We start from the raw sequence: 18600 nt of genomic DNA, 5'->3' as shown, positions 1-18600 counted from the left end.
TAGTTCATAGCAGAAAGCCCTCTTGACATCTACAACATCTGAGGACCTCCATGCAATTGAGAAGATTGGAGAATAATATTGTAATTAAACTGTCTGGTCAACATGACAATCTGACACCTTCTTCGGAATTGAGGAGGAAGGGTCAGTTCTTAAGGCCACAGTTTGTTTGTGAAAAATAGGTTGTGTGTAAACAGAAGATGGATTTACCAGAATTTGAAAGTACTTATCCACAAGATAAGTTTTCAATCAGAATTTCACAGTAGGGGACCAAAATAAAAACAGAGAAATATTTCCATTTCCCATTGTGCACATGAAAAAGTATACCCCTGTTCTGTTAATTGATCCCATTATCGATCTGAACAGTACCTTTCAAGCAATCCCTCTAGAAAGTTCTAGAAAGACACAAAACATAGCTGAATTTATTTTCTCATCTTAATCTCCATATAACCTTGTTCTTCTAACAGGCCCAGACAATATGTTGGATGGCAGAAAAACATGCACTTTGGGTAACTTGGGTGTTTAACATCGAATAAAGCGGGATACATGGCCTGTGTATCTCTATTGAATACGATCAAATAAATCACCCAGGGAAGCAGTGGACATTGGATTGACTCGACAACTTGCTGCAAAGTAGTGAAACCTATCTCACTTTGGTCCTTGACTTTGATTTGAAGCCTAATAAAGAACAGAAGCAGCTATAGTTAGACATGAAACATCTCTTGCAGTTTGTTCCAGCCCATTGTAAAGAATATACTAATTAGTGGAGATGAATTTGGAAGAGGATCCAGGTAGGGCTTGTCTCACTCTAGTGTTGCAGTAGCGTTGGTAGCATAACCACCAGCATCCCAGTTGAACACAGTCAGCTTTCCGAGTAATACCGCCATTATAACTACCCCTATTGCAGCACCACTGCCTCAATGACAAGGTTCTATTTTTGGGTGTGCTCTTTCTCATGCCCTCACCTTTCTTAAGACATTCTTACGAGGCAGTACTGATCATGTTGTACTGTTAAAAAGAAAAAAAGAAACCTTCACTCTAAATTGGGCCTGTGACTTTGGAACTGCCTTTCAGTTCATATTAACAAAGGCACAGCTATTTAAAAAATAGTTTTCACTTCACTGTACTTTCATGGTTTATTCCTCTGCCATTTGACTGCACCACTCTGCGTTTCTCAAGTTTGGTGAATGTGAAAACAGATGGCATATACCAGAGGTTGCCGAAGCACCTCTCACATATACCAGAGGTTGCCGAAGCACTAATTAGATGGCGAACCTCATGTGGTTCCCAGGTACGTCTTTTATCTTATTGAAACTGAATGGAGACATGCAGGAGGCAGGGTGTGGGATTAGGGGGAGCACGTTGGCACTAACTGACAGTGTCTTAAGATTGGGAAACAATGTTTTTCTTCTGAATTTACCGTTCAACCTTGTACATAGGTAGATGGGGATGAGAAACCACACATAGATATTTTGTGGTTTCCTTGACATGTGCTGTATTCAGGCATTTTGTGAGTATTAGGAACTGGATCAATGGTTAATAGTTCTGTCCAGTAAGCTGAACCTCAGTTGGGTACAGAGATAGACCACATAGGCCTCTCCCCGGGTTTGGATTTTGTAGTTTGATGGGAGTAACTGAGTGAAAAGAGACAGTCTGGTATATTTTAATAGTATTTTAATTGAAATGTATTTAATTTTTTGTTTGATTTTAGAATTTTGTAAACAGTTCTTCCAATCCTGATGAAGACAGATATAATCATCCAAGTCGAAACTATTTACCAGGAAGCCTGTTTGATAAAGAAGATTCATACATATGGGCACTAATAGTCGATATTTTGTCTGGAGTGAACTACTATTAGCAACGCAATGGAATTGAATGTAAACTTTCTTAAATTCTTAAAATAATTCAATCTAAATGTTTTAGGATCTGAATTAGCTGAATGAATGTATGAATGCCTGAAATTTAGGATGTTTTTTTATAAAAAAATGATTTAATTAAAGATGTCCAATGGCGATGTTTACACTCAAATCTAAAATAAAATAAAAATGATGGTTTGATTTATTACCTTCTGCCTTTTTTCTCTACCAGTTGCGCTCGCTATCCTGGCAACATTAATTTGTTTCATTATAGTTTTAACCTTACCTTAATATTTGGATTTAAAAAAAAACACATGTTGTAAAGCAGGATAACCTGAGATGTGCCTAGCATGTTTTCGAGCAAAACTTTTAAATGCACAATAATGAGTACTGACATGGGAAGAATACCCTGCTGTTTTTATATCATTGTCAAAAATGTTACCAGCGATGGTGTCCATAATGGTAATGGTGGCACTGCCTGACTCAGATCCACACAATGGTGTCCTTACTAGTACCAGTGGTGCTGTCCTACCCAGGTCCAAAAAATGGTGTCCATACTGGTACCAGTGGCGTCACCCCACCCAGGTCCAAACAATGGTGTCCATACTGGTAACCGGGGTGCCGCCACACCCAGATCCACACAGTGGTGTTCATACTGGTAGGGTGCCGCCCCACCAAGGTCCACACAATGGTGTCCATACTAGTACCAGTGATGCTGCCCCACCCAGATCCACACACTGGTGTCCATACTGGTACCAGGGGTGCCAACACACCTAGATCCACACAATGGTGTTCATACTGTTAGGGCGCTGCCCTACCCAGGTCCACACAATGGTGTCCAGACTAGTACCAGTGGCGCCGCCCCACTCAGATCCACACAATGGTGTCCATACTGGTACCTGTAGCGCCGCCACACCCAGATCCACACAATGGTGTTCATACTGGTACCATGGGCGCCGCCCCACCCAAGTCCACACAATGGTGTCCGTACTGGTACCAGTGGTGCCGCCCCACCTAGGTCCACACAATGGTGTCCATACTGGTACCAGGGGTGCCGCCCCACCTAGATCCACACAATGGTGTCCATACTAGTACCAGTGGCGGCACCCCACCCAGATCCACACAATGGTGTCCATACTGGTACCAGTGGTGCTGCCCCACCCAGGTCCACACAATGGTGTGCATACTGGTACCAGTGGCGTTGCCCCACCCAGGTCCAAACAATGGTGTTCATACTGGTACCAGTGGCGTCGCCCTACCCAAGTCCAAACAATGGTATCCATACTGGTTCCAGTGGCGCAGCCCCACCCAGATCCACACAATGGTGTCCATACTGGTACCAGTGGCGCACCCCACCCAGGTCCACACAATGGTGTCCATACTAGTACCAGTGGCGACACCCAACCCAGATCCACACAATGGAGTAGATACTGGCACCAGTGGTGCCGCTCCACCCAGATCTGCACAGTGGGACCTCCTTGTGAGACCTACCAACACTAGAAAGGCCGTTCTACCGGTTCTGAACAGTGGCACGTTGACCTGGTTATGACCTGAATCTGAATCTATGCAGGGTCAAGAGATGGGTGCCAGATCATTTTAAACGTGTGCATTTCAAACACTGCATAAAATACACCCTGACTGAAGCGAAAACCTAAAACACCACGATAACATGACTGTGATTAAACCTCTGTAAAAACATCACCCAGATGAAAAAACCAAACGGGAAATTGCACAGAGAGGTAAAATAGACACAACGAAATACTTGTATTTACTAACTGGTGAATTGCACCTGGTTGCAATATAATCAAAGCAAGAACAATTCAATTTGTGATGTTCTATCAGCACCCATTTTAAACGCCTTTCTTGTCTAGTTTGCCGGCTTTGTCCAGCCTCACCTATCGTGCTCCAGAGTTAGTAAAAAAAAACCTGTTCTAAACTTCTGAACCCAAATTTAATCGCTTCCTGGAGGATAATGCTATTAACTACTTCCAGCTCAAACAGCTATGTCATATACTGCTTTTCCATCCAAAGCTGAATATGCTACAGTGGCGTGTGCCAGAATGAATTCCCAAACCACTCATCACACCATCTAGTCGTCTAAGACTCGCATGCCAGAGATTATGAGCACTCCTTCTTTCAAGTGCTGTGCATGGTTGACACCCCATACTTAATATACATAAGCACACACAGTACCTGATCCTCAGAAGTTTTTAATGATGGTGCAGTCCCATTGAGAAACAATCTGTGAATCAGACCCAATAGCCCCATTGCACAAACACACATGCATGCAAACGCGTGCGCGCACGCACGCACGCACGCACGCACACGCGCGCGCACACACACACACACACACACACACTTCATTTTTAAAGCATACCCATTAATGTCACATCTAGATAATCTGTCAAAGGCAGTAGCTTGCTTTGTCCCTTATTCCCACTGGAGAGGGTGACATCATCAAACTACACTTAATGCGTCAGGCGGGAGGTGAGCATAACCACGTTTGTCTTTTTGGATTCACTGCTTCAAGATTATTCCTATATTCCACTAAAATTAGGAAAGTATTCTACCGAAAATGAGCCATTTTGCCTGATTTCAAAAGAGTTTTACGATGGCGCAATTCCACTGAAAAGCGCTTTGTAAATCTGGGCCCATGGTGTGCAATATACTGAATAGGGACTAGTGCAGTTATCACCAAATATTCCTTCTGCTTTGGGCAGAAACACGAACTAGACATGCAAGGTGCACAGCGATCAAAATGTAACTTCAGAGATGCTCCCTTCGCCACTTTGCCTAAATTAGCAGCAATTAGTTGCCAGAGGTTCACATTATTGCATTACATGTTTGCCAGCCGAGTGGACAGTTTTTTTTTTCTTTTTTCCAGGCACATTAATCTACATACTGAGCTATGGTTCTGCCATTCAGGGCAGTAATGATAGGCCTCTTATTAGCTACATTTCAGAGCCTACGCATTTGAAACAATACAGAAGATGCACCTTGCTGATATGACTGCGTGATTAATTGGCAAGCCCGCTAGCCGTCAGATTGCTGCGAGAATTATCATTTTTGATTGATTAAAGAGCACACTAGGAAACCGGTCCTTCAGGTAGTTTGTTTGCCGTGTCTGAAATGCTGAAGACACGAGAGAGAGCAGGCGTAGATTACCATAATTTGTCTTGATAACCTTGTCGCCCCAAACTAAAGTCAGTCTAGGCCCTTTGCACCCTCCATTCTTTGTGAAATGCAGCTGCTGATAGCAGAAAGGCTGAGCAAAAACGCAATATGGACCATACTAAGAGGTGACCTGTGTAGTGCATGCAGGGAGAGCAGTACGTGGCCTGCCCTTAAAGGCCTTTCTTATGATTCTTCCACAGAATTGCTCTATTGGGTGGTGGTGGCGGGGGGGGGGGGGTTCGGTGGGGGCCGGAGGGTTCACGGCCTGCCTCATGCTGCCTTTATTTTAGTCTCTTTGACTGATGGGGTGGAAGTGATGATCGCGTGCTAAGACCCACCCCAAGTTATTATGTCAGGTGGAGCCGAGAGAAATAGGCTGATGAACGGCATTACCCAGAGGCGGAGCCAGGATTGTCTAAAAAGTGGGGGCCTGAAGCTGATGTAGTTGAGCCCCGTGCAGTGACATCAATCAACATCTGTAAATGCCCAGGCATGTATAGATTTTGGGTGGGCCTTGCCCGCTCAAGCCCTACTCTGTCTACACCGCTGGCATTACCCCAGGCAATCATGACCACTCCCAGCCCCTCCCTCTCCCGGTAGTTCCCTAAGGCTATTAGCACCTGTAATTGGGCTTCATTAGGAGTTTGGCGATAGCCTTGCCAGTAAAACCGGCAGGCTGCCGCCAAACCTCCGAACAAATCCGGCACCCGGCAAGGAGGAATTATCAGGGTATTCCGACTTTGCCAGCCCCGGTAATTCCTCCATTGCCGGGTGCCGGTGCCTGTCAGTCCCCATTCCCATTTCTGCCCCATAGGGCTCAATGGGAATGGAGACATCGGATGCACCAACACCGTTTACAACAGTGCCGGTGCATCCGACTTGCTGTGCTCGCGGGTGCCGCGCTGCCCGCCAGGTCAGACCTGGTGGGCTGACAGGTGCCCACGATCACAGCTCGTAGTGTGGCGGTCCGGGAACTAAGGTACCAGTATGCTTACAGGTACCGTAGTTCCCGGACCGCTATGGTTATAATGAGGCCCATTGTCTCTTGTTATTCTGCTTTGCAAAGCGCACGTCAGGGAATAAAATCGAGGGTCACATGAGTGGCAGCATTTTATTGAATGGAAAATATACACCCCAATCAAAAATGACTCCTGAGCAAATGATGGTCAGCGTTTGCGGCAAAGATATAAATGATTGCCCTCATTCTAGAATGGCTGCTGGGAGATTGATGGTCAGCAGCTGTGGTTTGGGGGTGCAACAGTCACGCTATGATGTTGTGCAGTGCAAAGTGAGGACAGAGGAAGGCATGGGAGGCTAAGGAGGGTGACTGGAGAAGTACGTGTGGGGGGGGGGCTGTACCTGAGGGGCGACAGTCTCTGAAGAGTTGATTATGCCTGATGGGGCCAATATTCCACTTCCAGAGATTATCAAGCCCTTTAAGGGCTTAACACAGAACGCATGGCGGGCAAAGCCTCAGTCCATTAAAAACAGCTATATTTCAGCCATCTTGATTTAACTAAGTTACCCCTATGATTAATACCAGCACTTCCCATTCTAGCTCCTGGTACAGAGCACCCTGCACTCAAAGCATAACAGACGAGCAGAGTAGATATGGTGACTAAATGACGTCATTAATCATTCATAATAGATGAATCACTGTTTGAAATCAGAGGCCGGAAATGAGCACATCTTGCATAGTCCTCCTTTTCAGCAAAATTGTTCAAATGTTCAATTGAGCACTAGTTTGATAGGCACCTTTCTCAATTGTGCAGCAGATGTCTGTTTGAACTAACTAGTTAATGGAGACAAGTGTCCTTAAAGTTTGAACTATCACATGTTGTAGGAAATGATGTTTTCGTGCAGAACCTGTGCAGCAGACTGTGATTGTATTAGATGCGGTTGCAAAGCGTTATCTAGACCGCTGAACAAGACCGGTGTCCAATGGACCCATATCCCTCTAGGACCATTAAAGCCCATCCATTTTAGGACATTTAACTAACTACCCACGAGCATCCGATTAACATGGAGGACCCTGTGCTTCAATCACAAATGCAGCCTTGAAAACAATCCTCTTAATTCTTTTACAATCACAGTTAACCATATGCCCCTGGACTCTCGCACTTCTACCCCCCAAACTTGCTGCACATCCCTAACAGAAGGAGGAAGCCAATATATGCACCACAATTTACACTCTGGGTCCACAACTTTGGAAGGCGCTCCGCGCCACCACCACCTTCCAAAACTATTCAAATAGCCAGGCGGTCGGATCAGAAAGAAACTGGAGCTACGCCTGTCCTATCAGGCCCTGATGTCTATGGCAGGGAATGGATTAGCAGGAATTCGATTCACAATGCTTTATTATACAACTTTCAGAAGACAATGGGCATTGGAGAAGACAAAGCGGCGGCATCCTGATGGGAAGAAAGTGACAGATCACATCTAAGTACCTCTAAGTGAAGGGGACTGCAGAGCCAAGCACCATCAAGCAAAAATGAGCGAACCGTCTCACAGACAGACAAGAATTGAATTACATTAAGTCAGACTACTGAATACACTATACAGGAATCCCCAGACACACTTTCTCAGTGTTGTCTGAATGCAAAATAATGTACAGAAATTCTTAAATGTGAAGGTTTTTTTTTCTAGACAAACTCAGCCTGAGGTCATTTTTTGTTATTTATCATCAAAAAAGATCAAATTCCCGTCAAACGTATGTTAGTTGTATTTTATTTTCTTAAAAGGAAATGTGGTGGTTTGTTTCTTCGCTTTCAACTTTTTTAATGTCAGGTTTTTGCTGAACGTTGTCACTTGCTCATTCCTGAACACAAGCCATGTGTGATGTGTGATTGATGATTGTGTGCCAAGGTTCACACCACCGCCAACACCCCTACTTCAAGTGGCACAATAAGTGTGGGCCCTGTTATTTAATCATTTCTTTGTCCACAGCTTAGTCCAGTGCCCCGCTGTTCTACAGTGGAGATTTAGGCTTGTCGAAGGAACTTTTGGCTGCAATGCTTCCAAGGTACATTTTACACACCGTTCCACTAGAAAACACTCTACAAATGTGACATTCCCCAAATTGGTCTAGAGGATAATTCAAGAAACTGATTTTGGGCCTCATTACGACCCAGGCGGTAAGTTACCGCCTGGGTCGTACCTTTACCGCCATGGCGTAAACTATGTTTACGCCATGGTGGTTGGCGGATTTACCGCCCCATTCCAAGGTGAGTGGGGCGGTAAATCCCCATTTCCCATTTTACCCTTCCCCATTCCCATTTTTGCCCCATAGGGCATAATGGGAGTGGGGAAGGCGCTAATTACGCCACCGTAAATTACGGTGGCGTAATTAGCACCATGGTCCCTTAGCGCCATGGATTTTAACGCCTGCAAAAAGCAGGCGTTAAACTCACCATGGTGCTAAGGGACCTTGTAATCGGGCGTTAAGGGTCGGCGCCGTTTACGGCGCCGTTAACCCCTTAACGCCTGACTCGTAATGAGGCTCTTTGTCTGTATTTTGTGCTATCTTTTTCGTAGTCAAAAATAGAGCAGCCCTTTTCGTTTTTTTTTTAATGGTTCTGTTATTTTCCATGTTGTATTAATCAATATTCTAAATCATTGATTCCCCATTCTAACGCCAACATGTGTCTCTCTATCTACTCTGTTCATTAGCAAATTGGCTATAGTTGTTAATGGCGCAATCTGATTTTCGTTTTTTTAAATCGATGTTTAATTTTATAGTTATACATTTATTTATTTATGCATTTATTTCATTTATAAAGCGCACAAACAACCCAGAGGCACTGAGGCGCTTTTACAGGTACAAGTCAGGTACACATCAAGGACAAATCAAGCAGGTACACTGAAGTTTTATATTGTTTACATAGAGACATTGGGATCTCATGCATACTAGTCATATTGTACATGTTGAGGTTTGAGAAAAGAGCTGACTTGATGGCGATGGTGGGGGAGTTAGGAGAAGAGCTGGATTTTGAGGGTTTTGCGAAAGTCCCAGTAGGATTTCTAAGCGCTCAGGCAGGGGGTCATTCCAAAGTTTGGCAGCTCAGTAGGGGAAGTTGGAGCCTCCAGATTTGTATCTTCTCACTTTAGGCACAAGGAGTCTGTCCGATTAGGGGGTCATGGTGGGTTTCATGGAGTGAGCTTTCGTGATCCTTTGTGTGAGGGGGCGCAGTATTGGAGAGGCACTTGTGGGCAATGGACAATGTTTTCAAATGTGTAAATGGATCCGTTCCTGGATGGCAAGCCAGTGAGCTTCCCTTCTGGCATTGGTGATGTGCTCTCATTTCAGGATATTCAGGGCTGCTCTTAGGGTGTTATTTTGAATAACTTGCAGTTTTTTAATATTTCCTGTGGAGGTACCTGTAAATAGGATGTTGTAATAGTCTAACTTGGAGCCAATGATGTCCCAGTCAATGGTGAGTCAATTGGTATATGTGAAGAAGCGTCTGGCAGCATTGAGAACTTTGGTTGCATAGGCTACAGAGGAGGAAATGGCACTAACATGTCTGAAAAGGGTGAGTGAGGCGTCAAGGTAGTCTTTACTGTGGTTGAGACCGGGGTCACACATTGGTTGACCTGGAAAGAGGTGTATTGAGTGTTCAGCGGCATGTGAGCATTGCGGGTGCCCACAATTAGGATTTCTGTTTTGTCGCTGTTTAGGCAGAGGTGATTTACTGCCATCCATGCCTGGATAGTAGAATAAATGTTGTTGAGAGCGTCGGAGTCTTCTGTGTAATTGCCTGAGAGTGGGATCAGAATTTCAGTGTTGTCGGCATAGTTGGTGTAGGCAATGCCGAGGGAGTCTAGGATGTTGAAGAGTGGCCTGGTGAAGATGTTGTAGAGGGTGGGGCAAGGACACTTGGGGGACACCGCAGGTGACGGGAGAGGGGAGGGCATTGGCCGTGTCTGAGAAGACTCTCATGACTCTGCCTTCCAGAAAGGACGCAATCCAGTCAACAGCCTGTGGAGAGAGGTTGGCATTAGTGGTGAGGTGCTGACATAGGATTTGATGGTTGACCAAGTCGAAAGCTGGAGAAAGCTCTAGGAGCAGGAGCAGGGCACAGTTTCCTTTGTCCCTGATCATATCAAGCTGATTCTTGAGGTCTAGAAGGGCAGATTCTGTTCCATGGTCTGGGTGGAATCCGGATTGACACATCCATAGGATTTTATTGTCTTTCAAGAATTGCTGAACCTGCAGGTAGGCATTCTAAGTAGGAAGGGGACTGTTGTAATTGGCCTGTAGTTAGCTGGAGTGGATGGGTCAAGTGAGATTTTATTCAGGAGGGGGACGACCCAAGCTTCTCTAAGCCTGCTGGTATGGTACTGTTGGCAAATTAAGCATTGAAGAATGAAGTGATGACTGGGGCTAGCGTCAGGACGTCAGGACATTGTGCATTCTTCTGTGAAAATGTGAAAAAGTATGAGTTCTTGAATATATATTTTTGGTGGTGTACATTGCATCAAGTGGGAAAGTGTTACAATAACATCACAAATAATTTGTAGAATTTAATCAATTTAAGTAGCAGATATACTTTAGACTTGGTTGGTTAAAAGCACCTCTTAGGCTAGTGGGGCTCCACGTCCAGTCCACAAGGCCTAAGTCCACTCCATGTTTCCAGGATATCCCCACAAAAGACATGTTAATCCATTGATTCTAAATGAGAATTATTTACCTGGTCAATGGTTATCCTGGGACACTGGTGAGCTTGAGACTCTTGGAGACTGGAGTTAGATACCCCCAGACTCAGCTTTTTGATATTTTTTATCTTAGGACAAATGGCTCTTTTTGGGGTGAATTAGCCGGCATGTAGCTACACCCCCGTGTTATTTGTCACCTGAAACACTGACAAAGATTTACTTTGTTCACAATCTGGAAAGGATCTTGAAAAAGTAATTCAATTTGTTTTGTTTTGTTAAATAAAATCCCATTTTAAATGACAGTTCATGATTTATCGCCTAAAATAAATGTTTTTGCATGTTTTAGAAGCTTCAGTGGGTGTGAATGGTTTCCTCAAAATACTAACCTATACTTAGTGATCTTGTCACAGACATTCTTTATTAACTAGCTGACTCACACCTTGTGAGAGGTTCTCCCATCGTGGCATGTGTGCAATTGTTTCTTTTTTACTGTCTGCTATTGGGAATTCTGACTATTGATTACACAGCAGGGTGTTTAACCCAATCCACTTTCCTTGTTGACTTATTCCACAACTCACTGAATACTCATTGGGCCTGATTTACAAAAATGTTTTAACATGGGTAAATTCCATTGAAAATAATTTTGTAAATCAAGCCCATTATCTTTCTCCCCATTCAGTCCAACTGCCATTCTGTATACTATTAGATCTGTTTTCCCCTTTGATTACATGTTCATTCATGCATTTTGCACAAATGGTTCTCTCTTATTGATCTCCAAAGTATTCAGACTCTTCAATTTTTTTGGGGTGGAGTACCGCTGGTTTCCCCTCAACATATTTTATTTTCTTGGACTTTTTGAATCTACTTTTACTAGGTTTTACACCTACCTTTCTAACTGCTATGTTTTGGGCTTGTCGCCAAAGGCCTTCTTCAGTGCTTCCTGTGGTGAGCCAGTCCATGGCAGTCTATTCTTTTTTCAATCAAGGCATCTTTACCTTCTGAGTTCATTTCCTACTGTGGCTTTCAAGATCTCCCTGTAGCAGATGGTTCCAAGATCTTACTCAATGGGCCATCTTCCACTCACTCACTCACTCAACTCCCACAGCTCAGCCTTCCTAGCTGCCCTTGTGTGATGGGGGCACTCTGACTTCCTCTCTATGAACCGTTGCACGTCTGACAATGCTGCTCTTTCTGATTATTCCCGATTTATTTGATGATATCTTCATCGGGTTCTCCCCCTTCCTTTACCTTTTTATTTGTGTATTTTCGGTTCATTCTCAAACCTCACACAATCCATTATAGCCATATAAACACATACACATACAAATACATAGAGTAAACAATGATAAAATACACACAAAACTGTAAATTGGTCTACACGTAGATAAGGGAGCAGTGTATTGTCAAGATGTTAAAAACTCCCCCCCTAAGTACTCTTTAGAAAACGCATCTTTTCGAAACACGTGATTTACAAACCATACCAAATAAGCATCCACTTTCACACCTCTAGCACTTAATCTTAAAATACATTACAATCAGATACGGCGTAAAACATATTCCGAATTATGAGTTATCTTCAATCAAATGTAGTATTTCGTTAATGCACCTCAATGCAGCTAAAGATAAGGATATTTGGTTCCCACTTAGTATTCTACTCCAAATGTGCAACTGTGCATATATATTCATACCCTGGAGAAACCTCTTAAAATGTTTATTTCTATAATAGAGGGTTTAAATATAGTCCATAAGAAAATGTTTCAGTGTCTCAATGTTATCCTCTTCGTCACATAATCTACAAGTTCCTTTTTCTCATAGAATATTTGTCGTAGCTGCCACCACTTTCATAGTCGGGAAAAGGTTCAGCCTAGGTCTAAGCAAATGAGACCTCTGTTTAGAGCACTGGAACTTTTGGATGTATTCCTCAGCGATATCAAAATGCTTCTCCTGCAGGGCCTTGCATCTAACAAAGGTGCAGTTTTTTTTTTTTTCAGAACTTTATTTTCATTTCCAATCACAATCAAGGTTACATAGGATAAGTGTCATGATAGCTTCAAATGTATCAAATTTCCAATTCTGCATAAACAACTCATCCCACTTTCAGCAAGAGTCTGTGGTTGTTTGTGCCTTTGTTCGATGGGGTTTCGTCTTAATACTAACTTTCCCCAACTTGTCATGCCCCACCTCCCCAAAAAAAGAAAAAAGAAAAACCTGCCGGTATGGTACATCTACTTTGTTTGAGTATTTGGTGGGTGTGGCATATCATTCCTCAAGCCTCATCTACAGGTTCGTTCTGTCGGTGCTCGATCCAATGAGCTTCAGTTTAGTTTAGAATCACTCTCATTAACGCTGGTCTGTAATATTGGCCTTCCCTCTCCGTGACAAATTCTAGGAATGGGTTCCATATTGTCAGGAACTTCTGATGCCTAACCTCTCTCACGGCTCCTACTTTTTCCATGGCCAATACCTTCCAGATTTTTCCCACTAGCCTGCTATTATGGGCCCCTCTGCGTTTTTTCCACCCCTGGGCTAAGGTCATTCTTGCTACCATTAGTAATTGGGTGATGAGGGTGGCATCGTTACCGGTCGCTGCATAAACTCCTTCTATCTCGGTTCCCAATAGAACCACCTTTGGTGTGAGTGGGAGTTGTGTTCCTGTGATTTCTTTTATGTGCTCCAGGACTTCTTTCCAGTATATCATGGCTTTAGGGCAGGCCCACCATATGTGGTATAGATCCCCCTGTCACCGCATTGTCTCCAACATGTGGGGGGGGGGCTGGAGGGGTTCATTTTGTCTAGCCTGTGTGGGGTCAGATACCACCTGTAGCATATTTGTAATGCTGTCTCTTTAATAGTAGTGCATTTGGATGTCTTTTGTGCCCTCCTCCAAATTTGCTTCCATTCCTCCTCCGTAATAGGAGCGCCCAGGTCCTTCTCCCAGTTGTCTTTGTATGAGAGTTTATCCCCCACTTGTGTGTTGCCTAATAGTCTGTACATTCTTGACAATGCCTGTGTTGTTATACCCTCCTGCAAGGTTAGCTTCATCCCTATCGGGGTACTGGTAGCCACTTTTGTCACCTCCTTCTGTGCTATCCAGCGTCTTATTTGTATGTATGTATAACTTTGCTTTTCCCCTATGCCAAATCTCTGCTTACACTCATCAAATACTATGGGGAGTCCCTCCTGAAATAGTTCCTTTAGGTGGATTGTCTGTTCCTTTCCCCAATTATACCAGAAACTGCTTTGTTTGCCTGGGGTAAAATCTTGATTGTGTGCCATTGGGGTGAAGGGTCCTAGACCCGGTGTAATGTGACACATTCTGAGTGCTCTGTCCCATCCCCTCAGTGATATCTGGGTGGCTTCTTATGTTAAGGGGTTGCAGTGCAAGAGTCTCTTTTTTCTGATCTATTTTCGTCAGAAGACTATCACACTCAGTCACCCATCAGTAAGGTGAGCATACAGCTTTCCTTTGTCATGCACAAACTCTGATCAGTGAAGAGTGATTTGTTGGTGGTGCGGGGTTGGGGGGGCCGGAAAGGATTTTTCTATAAAATGAAAACATCTTCTATTTTATCATACTAGCAAGAGAAAGGAGACCCAGTTTGAATCTTATTATTACCACTGGGATACAGTCTGGCAGACCAAGCACTCTGTGTTGAATCCGCCCCTCCAGTGTCTGGCACTCCCGCTCCTAATGTTGCCTTGTAATACTTGATTACAGGCAGAGTTGGCAATAAACACGCCGGATTCTTTTTTTAAGTTTCTCAAGATGTGTGCCTATCTGGGGAGTATTGCCTATTGTATATCCCAGGTAAATATATTGGTCAATAGGGTCCGTTGTTTCACCATTTAACTTCCATTGACATGTTGTGTTTGCCATCTTATTTGTACAGATCACAATGTTTGATTTATGAGTATTGATTTCAAGTTCATGTGATTGCATATTTGTAGCTAGAGCGTCCAGACTCCGCTGGAGTCCAATCGCCGTCTGGTCCAATGTTACAAGGTCTATCAGCATAAGCCAGGTGGTGATGGGAAAATGACCCAATACAGGTGAAATGCCCTGGCGCCTTTCATGTGGTCCCGTGGATCCGATAGATATAGGCTAAGAAGTGCCAGGGCCAGGACGTGACCCTGTGGCAAGCCCTGTTTGGTACCCACTGCCTGGGACATACACCCACTCCCATCTAGCCTTACCTTAACCTTCATGGTAGGAGTCAGGATTCCAAGATACTATCGGGACATACCCAATGCACCTCATTTGTTTGTTGAGCAACTGCATGGATGTGATGCTTTGTCCTTCACTTTGTTGCAGCTGCTTTACCTGGGCCATACGTGCCACGTCCTTCCCCACAAATCCAGAACACACCTTTCTCATGATGTTACCCTGTGCCACAAGTATTGCAACCCCGGCCCTACATACTCCATTACTCCATGCCAAATGCCCTCAAATTCTACTGCTCACTTCGGATTGTCCTTCCATATCACACTTCTCGTCTCTCTCAGCTCTCTGCTTTGCTTATTTCATGGGTTCCCCGTTTCTAAAATTAACCTCTTCAAATCCTGCCTCATTGGGCCTCCTTTTGAGTCTGTTGGTAACAGAGAGAAGCATACTTTATACAGAAAAGATATCCTTTTTTTTTTTTTAAAGACCACCTATCCATGGTCCTTCTCGGCTTTAGCTTTCTCAAAAACTATGCCCTGCAGCCCATGCTCTTCATTCTTTTGCATAATTCAGATGGCTTCCCCCTTGCCTCCTCTGCATTGAACTCATTACTCCTCACCCTTTTTATTTAACCCATGCCCGGCTAGTATCCACCCCCCCTCCCTTGCAGAGCCCGAGCGTCCTTTCTGTTCAAGCTGTAACCCTCGCTCGCCTACACTAATGTGTTAATTGCTGTAGCTTGTCACTATTACATATGCAGCATATTTGATAACGCACAGTAGAAATGCAATGATGAACAGTAAGTAAGCTGTCAATCAGCTGCCGGCGTGGTTACCAGGACCGGCAGAAGCCTTGCTTCCTCGAGGCACCCATTTATTTCCTATTAAACCCTACAGACCTGCCACGTGGAGTGCGTAATGTATGTGGCCTTGCAAACCTTCTTTGTTGTTTACCAATCCCCTACATTAAGTTCTGTGTTGTAGCAGTATGCATAATTATACAGCGTGCGCATTGGAATATTTCCCAGTGCTTTCCAAATGAATGAATAATCGCCGTCCACTCGTATCCCTCGATATGTCGCGCTGAAGCGTTAGCGGAAATATCAAAGGCTGAAATAACCGCACCCATTTTGAGGGGTGTGACTGCAATCCAGTGGTCTTCTTTTGGGACCGTCATTGTGTGGTTCCTGCTGGGAAGGCAGCCATGCCCCACCCAGTGCAGGACTCCCATGCCATAAAAAATGGTCTTAAGAGTTCAGGGCTGAAGAGAGATGTCTGATGTGAGTGGGCAGCCATCTGGCCACCCGGGCAGTTGCCCTGCTCCCGCTCTTCTTTTCATGCCTGCACGGCCCAGCCTTGACCCCTTCTTTTTCTCTTGCACAATGGAAGGAACGTTGTTAATGAGCCTTTAATAAGTGGTGTGAAAAAGAGAAGGCTTTGCAGTTCAGGCTTGGAAAAGTGGCAGGAGCAATTGTCCTTTTTTCCTTGGGGCTACGTAAAGGCTTTGCTATGGGTCATGTTTAACCTATTTGGCGCCTCCCGCCGCTTCACATTTGCACGGCTTTCGGCGCATTCATGGAGCAAGTGCCCTGTGTCAGCGACAGAGCACTGAAAAAGAACACAGGCGTAGGTACAGTTTTGCATAATTAACATATTCCAGTACATGTCCTCCTGGGCTCAAACTTGGCTGTCTCGAGACGCTGCCAGGAACTTGGCTGTCACTTCACTTGCCATCATCATCAACGGGAGCGACCCCTTCTAATCATAATAGACACATCTAATTTCTTCTTGCAGGTTTATAAAACGTGTGTTGACTCTAATCAGAAGTCATTTTCTTGGTTACATTTTGCCCGCCCGGCGTCAACCGTGTGTGCGCACACTTTTTACGGTTTTTTTCAAAAGTTTGATAAGAAGTTTGTCTTTTTTCGTCATTGGAATCATCCCACGAAACTGCCATTCTTTATCAGCATGTTTTTTATTCTTTCTATTGATGTTTAAAAAAAATGTATATACATCTTTAAAATAATATGTGCAGGTCAACATCAGCCAACCTACGTTTAAAAAAATAAAAATAAATAAAAATTAGAATCAGTAGTCTCTCTTGGTAGTGCTATTTGACAGAGGGCAAATGCCAAACCCTGTCCTTTCCTGCAAAGTTTTCAGGATTTGACCTTCCTAGAATTCCTTAACAAGAAAACATGTATTGCTGAACCTTCTTTCAGGGAGCATGCAAGTGTTGCACGCACCCTTATGTCTACTTCATTATGTCCAAGCTTTAAATGTAACCAACTATTAATTTTCACTCAGTTTGTTTATTTGTTTGTTTATTCACTTTTTATGCGCACCAGACCCAGAGGTAGCAGGGCGCAGCAACAAGAAAATGCAAGGCTTACAAGGTTACACAATATACACAATATACAGAATGAAGTCATATGTGGTTGTTGCAGAATGCAATATACACATATACTTGCCTCTTCCACTTAGCAACTCTCAAATACCCTTGATTTACTTCTAGTAAGTCAGTTGTAAGTCAAAGTTACTCAGTACCTTTTCCATGAATCAAATCGCCCACTGGTATGTTCTTTGTGGGCCCTAAGACTTTTACATTTGCTGGCATAAGGATTTATTCAATACGTGTTGTGATATGACAGAGCTGACCACCGGCCATGTCCTACTACCTGGATATTTAGCAATCTATATGTATGTCTTCGGAGTTAAGGGCCTCAAGCCACTACAAGAATTACATTAGAGATGCTATTCAAAATTATTGTTTGTTAAAGATGACGGCCACGCAGAATCCGAACTAGTGATATCTCGTTCCATGACAATTTGTATAAAAGGAAAACTTAAAAGGTAAAAGGGCTGCTACTTTGTAAACAAGGCAAACATTGTAAGCCAACCAATATAATTTAAAACCATTTTTTCACGTGTTATTGGTGATGGGTTCTACAGCTTTGACAAGTGAATAAAAGCGTAATTAAAAGGATGTTTGCACCATTTACTGGTGTCTGGCTCCTTATATATTTAACAAAATCATGCATGGGAACACATACTTGTATCTTGCAAAATTTTACATACTGTATGTAGTGGTCCCACTCTGAGAGACAGAAGAAAATTCTCCATCGTCCAACATATTTTACATCCTGGACTTAATCTGCCATGATATGTTTTCTCAGGTAGAGATGGTGCATTTCAAAATTCTATTTAAAAGAATAACACTGATCTGTCAATTAAGCAAAGGAAATTAACTAAATAAAATGAGTTCTTGTTGTTTATTTAACTCCAGTGATATGCCTACCTGATAGTATATCCAGGTGACTGGCTGTTGTTTGAAAAAGCTTCCTATTGTCATGGCACGATAATTGTCAAAACAAAGTGTATCTTTCTGTTTTACATCTGTGGTAACATAACTTCTACTAGCATTAGCTTGGATCTCCAAACATAAGTGGCAAAGGCAAAGTCACATGTTACTAATGCCTATCTAGAGTTTCTTTAGAATATTCCAGCCATAATGTTAACATAATACCAACCACACTAATAATTCCATTTTAAGAAACATGTTATTCTGTCATCTATACAAAATAATATTTCTTCAGTCTCAAAATAATACAAGCATGTTCACTAGCCATTCAACCCTGCTGTGCTTGCCAGTAAATACCATCCTGATCCCTGTAGTCCTTGATTTGTTTCTTTTGTGATGGCTGCCAACACAACATGCTATGACTTTAAAAGTAACAACATCTGTATAAAGGCAAAG

At 43.4% G+C, this 18600-nt stretch overlaps 1 protein-coding gene across 4 annotated transcripts in view; it reads left to right on the top strand.

Moving 5' to 3' along the window:
- The window catches only part of ERBB4 (erb-b2 receptor tyrosine kinase 4), a 2687977-nt gene that overhangs the window by 213348 nt on the left and 2456029 nt on the right, over positions 1-18600 (top strand). The gene's annotated exons all lie outside the window — the stretch shown is intronic.

This window comes from Ambystoma mexicanum, chromosome 9, assembly GCF_040938575.1.
Source record: "Ambystoma mexicanum isolate Mex_15411 chromosome 9, UKY_AmexF1_1, whole genome shotgun sequence".
Lineage (NCBI taxonomy): Eukaryota > Metazoa > Chordata > Amphibia > Caudata > Ambystomatidae > Ambystoma > Ambystoma mexicanum.
This window is presented reverse-complemented; position numbering and strand designations above follow the sequence as displayed.